Raw genomic sequence first — 15,220 nt, 5'->3', positions numbered from 1 at the left:
GCTCACATGAAAATATTTGTCATTTTCCTTCAAGATTCCTTCTTATACACTGGGTCACACTCACTTGCAGTCAAACACATTTTTACTCCAGGTAAACAAAGCCTTCAGGAAGTTGGCCAAGTTAGATGGTACAAGATGAACTATCTTATCTAGAGTTTTGGACACCTACTACTTCCTAAAGGCTGGTCAGACATATGACAAACACTGCTGCACAAAGATGAGAAGCATAATCCAAAATTTAGCCCCTCAAACTTTGATAGGAAAATTACTGATGCAGACATAGCAGGGGGCAGAGGTGAGGTGGGACATGGAACAACAACTCTATTTATCACATGGACTGCAGTGGTGATAAAAACAGTATTAATGACATTGTGTAAGGTACTAGTACCGACTATTCAAGAAAAGGACAGGACACAAAAAGCTCTGCTGGGAGAATAGTCAATGAAAGAGCAGTCTAAAATTAATAAAGACTGGAAATAAATGGTGTTGACATAAATGTTTCCATATACCTCAGGTTTCTGGGAGGCAAGGCTGCTGCAGAGAGAGCAAGTATATAGTGTATGAAACTAAGCAGGGACAGTAAAGAAGTCACATAGCAGAAGGACTGACAGACTTGCACAGGGATGGGACTACCACCTTACCTTTTTAGAAGTAAAACCTTTAAGCTGAGAAAGATTTTTAGAAGTTCTACTAGAGATTTTTCAAATACTGAAAATCTAGAAGCTTTAAGGATTAGCAACCTCCTGTCTTTATGATCCAGAGGAAACTATTCCTGCGTGGCCAAAAATAAATAAAATTTCAAGCAAAGTTGTCTTCTCTTGATGAAGACAATTACATGGCAACTACACCAAGTGAAGTGAAGATATTCATTTGGAGTATTGAGAAGTTTTCATGGCCAGTTGTTATGTCTAAAGCAAAATACTTGTACTTTCTTGATCTAATTTGCAAGAAAGTCTACATGAGGGGAAAAAAAACTGAGTAACAAATTATTTTCTGTGGTACCCACTGCTAAACTTAACTCAGACAAATACTGATAGACTGAAATGCAGGTCTCCACCTTAAAAAAATTCTGGGATAGTTTATTAAACTTAAAAACTAACAACTTGAAACTATTTAACAGAATAGTTAGCTATCAAGATTATAAGATTCCTCCAGATCCCTTCAGTACTTACTTTTTACTAATAGTTTCTCCAATTCCTTAGTTACTGATGAGTTTAATATATATATATATATGTTTTAAAAAAAAAAACAAAAACAAACAATGGTATTCCATGAGACTCATAAATATTACATATGGAAGCAAAAAGATCTGGAAAACTTTGAAGGAGAGTAATATGTACTGTTCAGAACACTTGTAACTGTAGGACACATCTATGCTAATAATGAATACTGGAAACTTCTTTTTGAGTCAAAGGAGAGGTGCTCCAGTGCCTTAATCCTCTTGATAGCCCTTCATTAAACTCTATCCATCCTGTCCATGTCTCTTTTGCACAGAGATCCAAGTGTGGGCTCACTAATGACAATTCTTTGTCTAATGCAGCCCAGGACACCATTTGTCATCACCGCCCCCATGGGTACACTTCTGCATCATGTTCAACTTCATGCCCGTCAGGATCCCCAGATCATTTTCTGTCAGCAGAATGTCTTGCTTCTTCCTGTTAAAACTCAAAAGTACTACCAAGACTATCTTCAACTGACAGTGTCCCTTACTCCTTTACCTAGGAATACTTTACAAACACTCCCCTCACCAAAAAAAACAAAACAAAACAAAACAAAACAAAACAAAAAAAAAACAAAAAAAAAAAAAAAAAAAAAAAAAAAAAAAAAAAAAAAAAAAAAAAAAAAAAAAAAAAAAAAAAAAAAAAAAAAAAAAAAAAAACAGAATTACTTGACGCTGAGAGGACTGGAAAAGGACCCAAAATTGTTTAGTACTCCAACAAAACAAAGGAGAAGAAAGCTATGAGAACGTCCTCATACTTTCCATTTTCATCAACACACTTTTGAGAGTGAATCTTCGGACCAGCCAAAACAGTCAGGGATACAGAAGCATTTAATTTCCCATCTTTTCACAAAGCCCATAGCACGTACTAGTGGGTATAGATATAGTAGTGTCTTCCTTAGGATCTGCTTCGACATTAGTAGAATTTCAGCTTAAGCACTCTCCTTCTGCAAGGTTTATAAGGCCCTGACAATAAGGCAAGACATTAGCTCTTCCTGACAGTTAACTAACAGCTTCTCCAGAGATATTGCAACATCCCTGATACATTGCAAATATTTTGTTACTAAGTTCCAAGTTAGCAACCCTACAGCAAACCTGCAGAGAAATTAAATGGAAAGCAAACTGTTACTCTTCTTAAATCACAGAACATCCTGAGGTGGAAGAGACCCACGAGGATCACGTCATCCAACTCCTGACTCCACACAGGACTACTTAAAAGTTAAGCAATGTGTCTGAACGCTGAACTGGAAACATTGGTCAGTTCCGAGGGTTATGATATCATTGGTATTAGTGAGACTTGGTGGAACGAATCCCACAGGCTACAGGGATGACAGGCTACAGGCTGTTCAGGAGGAATAGGCAGGGCAGGCAAGGTGGAGGATATAATCATTGATGAATTATTCTCTAGACAATTAGAGGAAACCCCTGGATTTGTAGCCCTTGTCCTTATTTCAACTAATATCGACTGGAAGCACTACACCACTGTGATAAGCAAGTCTTGAAATTCTTGCAGTCTGTAGGTGATAACTTTTTGCCACAAGTACTCAGTGATCCAACTAGCAAAGATGTCCTCCTGGACTGGCTATTTGTGAATACAGAAGGACTCATGAGGAATGTGATGGTTGGTGGCTGTCTTGGCCGCAGTGATCATGAAACAGTCCTGTTTAATTTTATATCCTTCTATGATAAGGCCTCCCACCTCATCAATGAAGGGAAGGTGGCTGATGTAGTTCTTTGGATTTTAGCATGGCTTTTCACATTGTCCCTAACAGTATCCTTCCAGACAAGGTGTCCAGCTGTGGAATGAGGTTCATGGTGTGCTGGGTGAAGTACTGTCTGAAGGGCAGAGCTCAAAGTCAAAGGGTTGTACTGAATGGGACTACATCTGGCTGGTGACCTGTCTCAGTGGTGTTTCTCAAGGCTCGGTTCCAGGGCAGTCCTGTTCAACATTTTTATCAATGATCTGGATGCTGGAGTTGAATGTACCATTAGCAAGTCTGCTGGCTGGAAACTGGGGAGGGAGGTGCTAATTTCTTCTCAGGGTATTCAGTGATAGGACATACAGGAATGGGTCAGCATTGCAGCAGGGGAGGTTCAGGTTTGACATTAGGAAGTATTTCTTTATTGAGAAGATGGTCAAACACTGTAACAGGTTTCCTAGAGAGGTGCTCGATGCCCCAAGCCTGTCAGTGGTTGAGGCATTTTGACAATGTCCTTAAAAACATGCTTTAACTTGTGGTCAGCCCTGAACTGCTCTGGCAGTTGGACAAAATGATTATTTTAAGTCCCTTCCTATTGAAATAGTTTTACACTATTCTATTCTGACAGCTTGGGGCCATGACCACTTCCCTGGGGAACTTGTTCCAGTGCTTGACCACCCTTTTGAGGTCCTTTCCAACATAAACCATTCTATGATTCAGTGAAGAACTTTTTCTTATTAACCAACCTCACCTTCTATCACTGGACACTAGAAGAAGATCAAAATCCCTGTACCTGCTCCCCCTCATGAGGAAGTTGTAGACAGCAATGAAGTCACCTCTCGGCCTCCTCTAACAAACCAAATACGCCCAGCTGCTCCTCATAAGTCATGCCCTCTACTCCTCCTTTGGACGAATTCTAATATTCTTCACACTGGGTCTGATATAAACATTTCTATATTTATCCTTCTTGAGCCAATCTACATGCATTTTCCATCCCTCCACCTCAGGAAACAAATCTTTGTCTACTCACATTGATATGGAAACCAAGCTACATACAAAACTATTTCATTTTCTGTATTTTTCATACACATTCACTGACCATTGCTACAAATGCTCCAGTATTGATCCATGCATTATCTACAACATATTGCTATCCTTATAGTAAGGTCTAAGAAAAAATATAGTACCAATACCGAGGTTTACAAAAAAAATGTATTTCGAGGTGTTATGCAAGAGGTCCAAACAAATGTCAGACTATGATTGCATTGTACACATCTGCCTGTTCTGTTCTGCCTTATACTTGGACTAGCAAGTACCTTTTTAGCTTTTTTTTTCCCAAGCAAATGTCACATGCATGACTCATATTGTCCACCTGCCTCTTCCCCCTCTTCCTTTCATCTCCATCCCCCTTAAGTGAATTTGTTCACCACCAGATTCAGTTAAAATAAACTGAGAAGTAATATCCTCTGATACACTAAGTTCCCATGAGTTTCCCAAAGCTCAGTAGTGCAGCAGAGGAAAGAGACACAATTTCATGTGCTTGCTGAGCAAAGGGCTGCATCGTGAGCTCAAGCTATCTAAGCTGTTCACTCAAAGGCTACACAATCACCACAGACCGCTCTGAATCAGTCTGAGCTGGAGTGGTGCACAGTCACTTTTTTACTACAAGTCTAGAACAGCAGATGAAGAAGAGAATTGTAATGGTTAAGAAAAATCTGAATGGAACCTAGTTCCACTGCTCACAGAATAACTTAGAGCAAAATATTTAGGGTACACTTTGCTTGTGAATTTTAATCACAACGATGATCCTAGGTCCTACCACAATATCAAATAATGAAAAATATCCTAATGCTTCCTCTGTGTATTACAGATAAGATCACACACACAGTGAAACAAATGGTGTAAACAATTCTGGAGCAGAACAATGGTAGTTAAAGGCCAACAGTCCAATACACATGTCAAGAAATCAGGGAAGAATCTTTTCTCCTTAATTCTAATATCTAGCTGAATAGTCCTCATATCTTCAGAAATATAGAATATGCTAATTACACAAGTCTTCAGCCTCTCTGAGTTGTCTTCTGTTATGGGCAATCCTAATGCTTGGTATAAATTACTGTTGATCAGACTTGCATTAAGAGAAAGGTAAAGTAAATGTATTAAGATAGATTGTTAAAATATGGGCAGATTTTAGTGTACCTACACAGCAAACAGAAAATTTTACCCTAGTTACATATAGTAGCTCCATATTGAATTCAACTCCATAGGTAACGTATTATAACAAAATCGAAAACGGAGAAGTGTGAGCTTCAGAACAGGCAGGCAGCCTGAGCACATACCAAGAGTGCCCAGATAGCTTATAAAATCCACTCACAGGAATTCGTGCCTGTCACCACCACCTTATTAGTTACAACAGCCTCGACTAGTGTGACCACATCTCTACTGCAGCCACAGCAAAATTAGCAAACATAAAACAACATCAAAGATGTTAACCAAGAGCGCTGCTGTTAGTGTTACAGCACTCCTCCCCCTTGTTTTTATGGGGATATGAAGAAACCATGACTAAGAAATACCAATAATGGGAAATACATTAATACTGCCCTACAAAATAGTCTCCCAGCCTCCCCATTGTTTTGGTAAGTCAGTAAGAGACAACAATTCAAAGAGGGGAAGAGAAACCTACTCAGTGTTATGAAATAAAGTGGAAGAAAGGGTCTTTGCACACTTTTTGTCAGTAAGACATTTGATGTGATCCACCTCTCACCAGTAACTTTATCTCAAAAAATAGCTCAGAGAGGTATAAGTAGAATTCACTGCATGTTCTCACTCTCTTTTCTCTGAATATTTGATTTTTTAAAAGTGCTATGCAAGGCTCTTTCCAGCTGTCAATCTCAGCAGTGTTAAACCACTAAAACATGTCTGTCCTACTTCCAATCACAGACTGCACTAATCTTACCAATTACTACCTGAGAGCACTCACCCAAGCACTTTCACTTATTTTTTTCAAAAATAGCCCTTCAGTCTCTACAGTTCTAGAAAATTCAACTTGATCCTTACTAAGACTCCCGGCAGTTAAATAATACTCACTTCTTAAAACAGAGTTGCCTGCTTCTGCTTATTATTTTCTAATGCAATTCTAATTTGAGTTTATCTGATTCCAAAATTAACTATATAAAAATGACAATCTGAGAACATGAAAATTAATAAAACACAAGTCTTACCAGAAAAATCCAAAGCTTGATTTCTCAAGGGCCAATACTGGACCAAAGTAATACATTGCATATTAAGTTTAACACAACATTACAAAAGAAACAGTGGATTATAAGAAAACATAATCTCACAAGGGTCAGCATCCTTTCTAGTGAAAAGCTGAAGTCTAAGTTATATAACTGGAAATTATTAGCAGTTTATTCTTGAAAGCAACACTGACTAGAAACCAGGTGAACACAAAAAGTGCACAGAAAAGAACATCCAACTCCCCACTGAAGGATGTCAGTTTTCAAAATTATTCCCTTATTCATGTTGATTTTCAAGGGACTTTTGAGGGTAGATATTAGAGACAGAGGAAACACAAGCAACAGAAAAGCACCTCCAGGGTCCTTTACCCAAAAAACATACACTTGCATGATATGGTCAACATACAGGTCTTTCAGCCTGAAGAGTACTAAAAACCCTTAGTCATTATCTAAGTCTTCTTCCATATGAATCTGTCATCCTTGCTGTCCTTTTTCGTACCTTCTCCAGTTATACTTTAGAGCTTTTGAGACAGGGCAGAACATGGCAGAGATTAAAAAATGCACAAAGCATTCATTCAAGCTAGGAATGCACTGTGGATATAGATGATGTTGCCTGTTTTATTCTTTATTCTATTTCTACATCTTCTACATCAACCTTCAAAACCACCACTTTTTAAGCCATGAGGTCTCAATAAACATCTGGAAAAATGTTCTTACTTCCCCTCTATTAACAGAGAGAGATTGAAACACAAAATTTTCAAATATGCAGGAAAATAAGCCCAAAGCATATGTCTCGGCTAATACAGATTTATTTAATCTAATTTTAATTTCTTATGGCCTTTAAAGTTTTGAAACTGAAGCAACCAGCATAATAGATTTATATAAAGCAGACAAGAACAGCAATCAACTCTGAAAGCAAGCTGTCCCTCACAGTTATATTACAAAATATATATATGTATATGTGTGTATATATATATATATATATATATAAAACCATTAAAAAAAAAACTAACAAAGAAAGGCTTTAGTGGGCAGTCTAGACTAACTTACACATAAAAAGTATTTAAAAATGCACTTAAGTTTATTCTCTGAAGTACAATCTGTATGATCTTTTTTATTGAAATCCCTATTACTTAGCAATGGATTTTCTCCTTGTCTGTATAACAATCTACTCCTTCTTTTGAATCATACATCAGCCAATCCCAATTGAATTGTGTAAAAATTACTTCTTGATAGACTACTTTCCTCAATTTTTCAAAGTGTGCTCTAACGTTTCCTTGCTTAGTTTTATGACACAGGGTTAAAAGCACAGGTGGAACTTCATACATATTCTTTTCAAGGTTCTGTGGGCCTCTGCTGGAGCCCTCTCTTCCTTCATTTTTTCTTAATGCTAAAAATTAACAATATTTTTCATTTTGCACAGGAGCAGTACTATTCTTATCATTTTCTCCTCAATTAGTTATTTTTTCCTAATCACAAACAACAAAGAAACCAAATAGTTCAAAGAGCTAAAGCTGGGAGATCCCCAGAACCATTTGCCATAGAATAGGAACATTTTCAAATATGCTTGTGTAAGTAATACAAAAATAACATGCAAGCCAGTATATGTTGTATTCTGAACACATTCCAATATTCAGTTTTTTATTCCATTCCTGATGGCACATTTTCAGAAAACAATTCATAACTATTTACACCTCATTTTGAACAATGGTTGTAGCTACTCCTTCCAACACACCTTGTCTCCTAAGTTAACACAAAAAATGTAACTACCACCAAATATTAAACTACTTACTGTCATTTCCATCGGAAGGTTCAGCTTCCATTACTCAGTAAATAATTTCACTATCTACAGATTTTGTCAGTTCATTAGCAGCAGACATTTGTCATATTACAAACTAAGATTCCAACTAGTTTTCTTCTGCATAGCAATTCCTTTAACAATACAGTTTAACTCACCATCCCATGACAACACATTTTGTCAACAACCTCTCACAAGACATTCGACCAGGGATTTACTTTATTTTATTTTGAAATAACACACTGATATCAGTCTTCCATCAGATTTTTAATACGAACTGAATTTTTCCTGTCCTTATAATTGACATCCACAAGTCAAAACACATTTCTTTTTTTCCCTTCTTTTTTTTTTTAAAGCCCAAAATCTTTCTGGCTACTACAGTAAGACAGTGATCATTTTTAAAAAAGATAACTCTGTAAGAAGTTAGCTGGAAGTGGAAATAAATTATGCCAAGAATGGAGGAATAAAGGGAACTGAAATTTAAGAAAAAGCAGCTTCCACGCTCCTAACCCGAGGGGAAAAGGGAAGTTTGGCAATCATATTACTCTTCATCTTCTACTGAGCTTTCCTCATATTTATTTTATTTTGCTTTTTGATTCTTACAAACAGATACTCTTATGTCATTGCAGATGCTAAGAAATACAAGAAAGCTAATTTTGGTATACTAGTTAGTAAAAACAAGGTCATCTTTTAAGACTAATGTATCATAATCTGTTCAGCAGTTTTAGTTTATCCCTACAAACAACAAAAAAAAAAACTTACTGAATTTCTCAAGAACTAGCAGAGCACTGTGTTTCAAAACTGAACATGTGTTATTTTTTTCAGTTCTAATGTCCAAGAATATTATGCAATTTTACAGATTATCAACTTTATCTTTCCTTTTTTACTTTACCCTTTTGTAAAACTACAGCTCCTTTGGTTTGATCTATACTGGGAAATCGTTGGCTACCTTGAAATGCATATATAATCCAAAGTCTCTCATATTTTTCACCCACCCATATGAGGAGCAGATAAAACTTTTTTAGTTGTTTCCTTTTTTAAAGGCCTCTCCTGCTAATCTCCTGCTCCATTTAGAAGCTCATAGCAAAAAATCTGGGTTAGAAGCCCCAGTAACTAGAAATGTGCACAGAATATCCTCTGTATACTTCTGTCTATGCTCACAGTAGCACAGACAAGAGCTCTCCTCTGCCCACTTCAGGCTGCAAGGCAAAGATCCTTAAATTCATAAACCAGAATTATTTTGCTGTTTATCTTCAAAATGTGACTTCCACTTCTCATTGGTTTTTATATTGCTTTCTTCCATCTCCACAATGATTTTCTGCAAAAAAAGTCTAAAATCCTAATGGAATAAAAGTACATGGGAATAATTTTGTGCCATTTGAACTACTTGACGAGGTCAGTTACTAACATGCATTTATATTTCCAAAGCCATTTTTACATAAGACAAATCAAGAGACTGTTCTACTGTGTTTTCATAAACAGATGATTATATTTGAAAAAAATTATTCCAAAGTGATTTGGGCCAATGAAAAATTTCATGTATTAGACATCAGAGGCTGAATTTCATCACAAAAGAAAAGACTATTGGCTGTACTAGTTACATCACTCCAAGTTAACATCCTCACTGATGTTAAGAAGTCTTCAGGTTTTGAACTGGTTACATTTAAGTATGCTCAGGTCCTAGCCACTTAAAGCATCTCTAACATATTCCAACAAAAACAAAAGGGTGATTAATAAAAGCCCAAGAATTTAATCTGCTTTGTTAAATACATGCTTCACTCCAATTTTTATTGAAGACTTTATTTTAGTCAAAAGCCCTTACACAGTAACAAAACCAGCACAGCTAATTTCAGTTGATTTTTCAAAATCAGCAGAATTCAAAAGTTAAATCCAAAGCCATATTCTCATTTAACAGGATTTTAATGCTTTTTTTTGGCAATACTGAATTATCAAACTGTACATTATATTATATTAAGAATTTACACAAACCTAAACATTGACTAAGGGAATAGGGAATTAAAAAAAAAAATTGTTTCTTTGCCATACATATGCTGCTAGAGCAACACAGTCATGTAAACCTGCAATGATTAATTGCTTCATGCTATATGTGCAATAGTTATTAAGTCCTACATATAACAGAAGCCTAAAGGTTTCCCTGACATACTTTCCCTGCAATGCTAAGAAATTTAAAGTAAAAAATCTAGCACCCTGTAAATAATTCTGACATATTATAGCCACTCTGACAGGTGATCATTTCTCTGGAATCTCCAGTGTTCCTCTGTAAAGCAACACCACATTTGCAAAACAGAGCTAAACTTAAGTCTGCTTCTGGTTAAACTAGCAGGTCCTCAAACACAGCAAACGCATATCCCAAGCAGAAGGAATTAGAACTTTTCACTTACAGAAAGCAATTAAAAACAAAAACTCCTTCTTACTGCCTCTTAAAAAGTATTGTAGTAAATTTTAGCAAAAACCATGCAATGTCACTGTTCTACAAGGGAAAGAAAATAAGCAGGTGCACCACTCTAGGACCTGTTCTTTTCTACAAGCCTTTGGAATGCCTCTTCTAGACACTCCCAACTCCTGCTGATGGGGAAGAAGAGGTTTCTCTCTTGAGCCATATTAAGTTCCTTCAAGAAAACAGAGGTGATACTTCCAATTGTCCTTACCTATGGGCACTTTGTCACCACAGGAAAACGTCAGCAGATTATGATAAATCTGAACGAACACCTACACAGAGAAATGGGCTACTGATGCAATGACAACAACCTTTTAAAGAAGGACCCAGATGTAATCAGCTCCTACCCTCTGCATTTGGACACAGACCAAAGCAATATGAAGGAATGTCACTAAGCATCGCTTAGCTCAGAATTCAAAGGAAGAGTTCAGCAGTTCTGGTTTAGAAGTTTCATAAGGACAGCAAAAATGACAAGATCTTGGTTAATACGACACTACCATGGAAACTGGGGAGCCTGCCCCAGTTGACACACTTTCAAACAGGAAGGCACACTGGAACAGCTTTTCTGATTTTGAGTTGCTATGCAATTGCAGGTGAATGTTATCCTGTGCAGGAGCAATTACGTGCAGTACTAACCCAACTTAAAAGATATGACATTTTTATCAGTAGCTTCACTCCTTCTCTGCAGTCTTTATGAAAAAAGAGTAACTTACAAGAATCACTTAAGCACAGCTTGCAGCTAGGACTTATTTTTGTTTATTATTCCATCCATTACCTCACTACGCCTTCACACTTCATTATCTATAAATTCTAAAATGAACTTGGGGTTTTTTTTGGGGGGGATTTAGGTTTTGGGTTTTTTATAAGCTAACAATGACTGTTTCCTGTAAGTGCTTAAAGAGTAGTTATTTCCAATTAATAAACATGGCTTAGGCCATAATTTTTTGATTATGGCACCTTAGTTTTCAAATCTACGGTTTTAATGGCATAGGAATATTGAAAATGAGTAAACTGAATGCAATGCCAACTTCCTGTCATAGATCCTTACCTCTGATTCTTCTTTGTGTCCAAGACCCAGGAGAAATGTCTTTCCACACACATTGTTTTATGAGAAACAACAGAGAAGTGGGTAAAAATTCCAACTTATCAAAATTTCCAACTTCATATGGAAAGATAAGAAGGAAAAAAGAAAAGCAATAAAACTAGCAAACATATCACCTTCTTCCAAGGGTTCCACAGACTTAGGAAAAGGGGTTGGCTCTGAACTCAATCAGTATTCCTGTGATTTAAGAAGCACTTGAAGACAGGTGATTATTTAAACTTTAGTGCCAACACTTAAACAAAAACATACTGGCTGACTTAAAATGTTTTTTTCATTGATGTTTAGTAACAAATGTAAACTATTCTTCCAAAAAAATAATCCAAATTCTTTTGGTAATGAAATGTCCCATGTCGAGAGATTAAATCAGTCCCAGGTATGTAAAACTACTCCTAAGTTTTCAAGTACAATAGTGAGTTTAAGGGAATTATTCTACAGTATCATTGGAGAAAGTCTACTGACAGTATGAAGTTGGTGAACCTAGAAGCACTTTAAAATACAGCTCAAAATACATATTGAAAAGGTAAAAAAGGGGTTCTAAACCCACAGTTTCACAAGCAACATCACTGAAAGTATTTCTAATTGCCCCATTTGAAAGCATCTTTATCAAGAGTCCAGGTAAATTGTGCTTCTGCAGCCCTAAGATTTTTCTCAGAATGATGAAAACCCCTGCAGATGTTTTCTCTATGCAAAATTTCTTTAATCTTTATTAGTAATAAAATCAACAAGAAACAATAATTCAGTTTATACCTTGATCAACACAGACTCACATAAGGCAGCATACAAAATTTAAAAAAAAATAAACAACCAGTCCAAGTTAGTAAAGCATTATCACAGACAATAATAATCAATTTGTTTCTATATCACAAAGGGATTAAAACAGAATATCAGTTTGAAGGGGAAACTCATTACTATGAAAGCCATACCGTCTTTCACATGTATGATCCTATATAACCCAGCTACCTGCAGTAGGTGACTGCATCACCTAGTAAGTCAGTATTATAAGACTTGCATAACCTGAGGTTTTTTTAATGCACAATATCCTGATGACTTATTATATGACACAGGTGCCCTGTGAAAATACGACTGAAATATAAATACATCTTTTTACTGTTTCACCCAAACATCAAAGAGCTCCCATTAAAATCATGAGGTGGTGTTAAGTCCTTTTCTTTCTTTGATATATAGTTTAAACATTTACAGATCTGGAAGCAGAGCTCCTAGTTAAACTGGGATGAGAACTGGTATCGTTCCAAAAATAAGACAACTACAAATAAAATCAAGTAAATAAACAGTTGGATTGAGTTGTAACATTTTGCAACAACGTAAACAAAGATAAATGACACAAACAGGTCTTTTGAGATCTTGAATTCACAGTCTGCTCAGCCAAACACACATCATGAGGGCCCCGAAAGACAAGCAGATACCTATAATCAGAGCAGTGCCCGAAACCACTTCGAGCCCCACGGTGCCCTCTGCCTCTGAGCCGAGGCACACTTTGGCACCGTGAGGAGTGACAGCAGTGCACTGGAGAGGGGAAACGGCTCTTCACCTCCTCCCTGCCCGGCTTCACCAAAGGAAGGTGAACTGAAACGTAACAATATCCTTCTCCTGTTTTCACCCGGCAGATAAGCAAGCGGGGGCCGGCCGTGGAACTGCCTCACTGACTCCCGGCCACTAAAGCCTCTCGCAATCCACTCAGCGTTGACACAGGTCAGGACTCAGTCCTCAGTCACCCTCGCAAAGGCCGTAGACAGGAATAAACAAGGTTATTCGCCTGACACCGGACACCGGCGACACTCTCCCTCTCTCCCCCCGCCCCACACCTCCACAGACTCAACATAGCCCCGACCCTCCCTCCCATCGCCAGGTGCGGGCCCAGAGGCCCTGAGCCCTGTCCAGACTCGAGCCAGGGTGGGAGACGGCAGGGAAACACAACAATCCTCCGGGCACCATATGGGGCATCGGGAGGGGAGAAGCAACAGCCGCCGCCCCCCGCCAGCAGAGCCCGAGGGGTGCGACGAGTTGCACTGCCGGAAAAGAGAGACCGAGACCTCAGCAGAGCTCCCTTCGCCATTTTAGCCCCCACGCCCATTCCCCTCCTCCCCGCCCCTCGGTGACAGGGGCAGCTCGCACCCGTCCAGCGCCCACCCCCCTGACCCTGCCGCCCCCGCTCCCCCACGTCCGAACGGCGGCGAAGAGCGACGAGAGCGGCAGCCGCGTTTCTGCCGGGCCAGACCGCAAGCCGAACCGGCTGCGGCACAGCCGGTTTTGTTCTCTTACCGTGGCTCGCAGCCTCACAGCTGCTGCCGCCTCCTTCTCCTTCCTCCCACCTCTTTCTTCTTCGTCGCCTCCTCGCCGCCGCGGCGGCTCCTCACCCCTCCGCGCCGCGCTCCGCCGCCGCCACCGCGCAGAATGATGCCATCTCACAGCGGCATCGGCGGCTCCTGCATAACAGCCCTCCTCCCGCCGCCGCCCCTCCTGGTGCTGCTCCTGCTTCTGCTGCTGCTGCTGCTGCTCCCGCCGCTCCTGCTGCTGCTCCCGCCGCTCCCGCCGGGCGCCCCCGACGGCCGAGCCAGCCTCGTGCGCGCGCCCCGGGCACGGGCAGCAGGAACTTGTGGAGCTGGAGCCGCCGCCGCCCGGGCGGGAGGGCCCAGTCGGCACCGAGCAGTGCGCAGCGGCGGTGGGAGGGAGGAGGCGAGCCTGAACCGAGGCTCTTCAAAGGGGACAGGGCTTATTCCTAGCGCCTGCCCCGGGCTGAACCAAGTCGGGCGCCGCGGCGGGGAGAAGAACCGAGAGCACGGAATCGACCTCGGGGGACGCGGGGTCGGGCTGCAGCGCCGGGGCGCCGTGCGCGGGGGAGAGCTGCTGGGGCAGGTTAAGGAGGGTTCCCGGTAGTCGCTGCCCCCCGAGAAGGCTCCTCTGCGGCGGCGGCCACGAGAACCAGCACACCCCGGTGCTGTGCGAGCGATAAAGGCGGGGGGTGTCTCCTCCACCCGCCTCCCGCCCTCCCTCCCCGGCCGCGCAGGCAGGGCGGGCTCCTGTGGGAGGCTCAGCAGTTGCCGTGACAGGAGCCACTGTCCGGCTGGCAGCGGGTTCCCTCCGGCTGGTCCCCGTCCTCCGCCGCCGGACCTCTTGTCCCTCCCTAAGTGACTTACCCTTTCCCGTTCTCGGGCGGGCGGATGTAGGCGGGGGAGAGGCAGCTCTCGCAGCCCTCGACGGTGGTGGAGAGGCCGCTCGGCTGCCCCGCTGCAGGGCGAGACACCGCCCGCCCCGCGGCACCTCCGGCAGCCGAGCACGGGGACGGCTTTCCCCTTACAGGAAGCTGAGGCATTCCCTGCGGATTTGCAAACCTAGAAGTACTTATATGCACAAACATGTGAGGCTGAAGCTGTGCCTTACACTGAAGATTAATGAACTTTGGCTTCGTACCGTACCACCGTACTGCTGTGTAGGCAGTGATAGCGTGAACTTTCGGGCATAAACAAGGCCTTTGAGTGGTTCTCACAGAAAGTCCAGCACCACTGTTAATTGAAAGGAACAAAAGCTTATAGTATGAGACCCTGGAGCAACTTCCAGCCAAGTCTGGTATTTTATTATTCGTCAAAAACAACATGGGGGCCAGCAATCTGATTTGGGCATGTAAATTCTTTCATGAAACAAAAGGAATGCTCTTATAAGTACTACTTTTGAACCTATTCATTCTTCATAGA

At 40.6% G+C, this 15,220-nt stretch overlaps 1 protein-coding gene across 3 annotated transcripts in view; it reads right to left on the bottom strand.

Moving 5' to 3' along the window:
* WWP1 (WW domain containing E3 ubiquitin protein ligase 1) overlaps positions 1 to 14,734 on the bottom strand; it is a 59,014-nt gene extending 44,280 nt beyond the window's left edge. Inside the window, exon 1 of one of the 3 annotated variants that reach the window (XM_017826473.1) lies at positions 14,666 to 14,734. The gene's annotated coding sequence lies outside the window, so the exon portion shown is untranslated. Of the gene's footprint in view, positions 1 to 13,790; positions 13,970 to 14,665 lie in introns of those variants that run through there. The other 2 variants (XM_017826474.1, XM_017826472.1) reach the window with 2 other exon arrangements.
* Positions 14,735 to 15,220: the final 486 nt, after the last annotated feature.

Source organism: Lepidothrix coronata, unplaced genomic scaffold (genome assembly GCF_001604755.1).
Source record: "Lepidothrix coronata isolate B3197 unplaced genomic scaffold, Lepidothrix_coronata-1.0 Scaffold127, whole genome shotgun sequence".
NCBI classification, from domain to species: Eukaryota; Metazoa; Chordata; class Aves; order Passeriformes; family Pipridae; genus Lepidothrix; species Lepidothrix coronata.
This window is presented reverse-complemented; position numbering and strand designations above follow the sequence as displayed.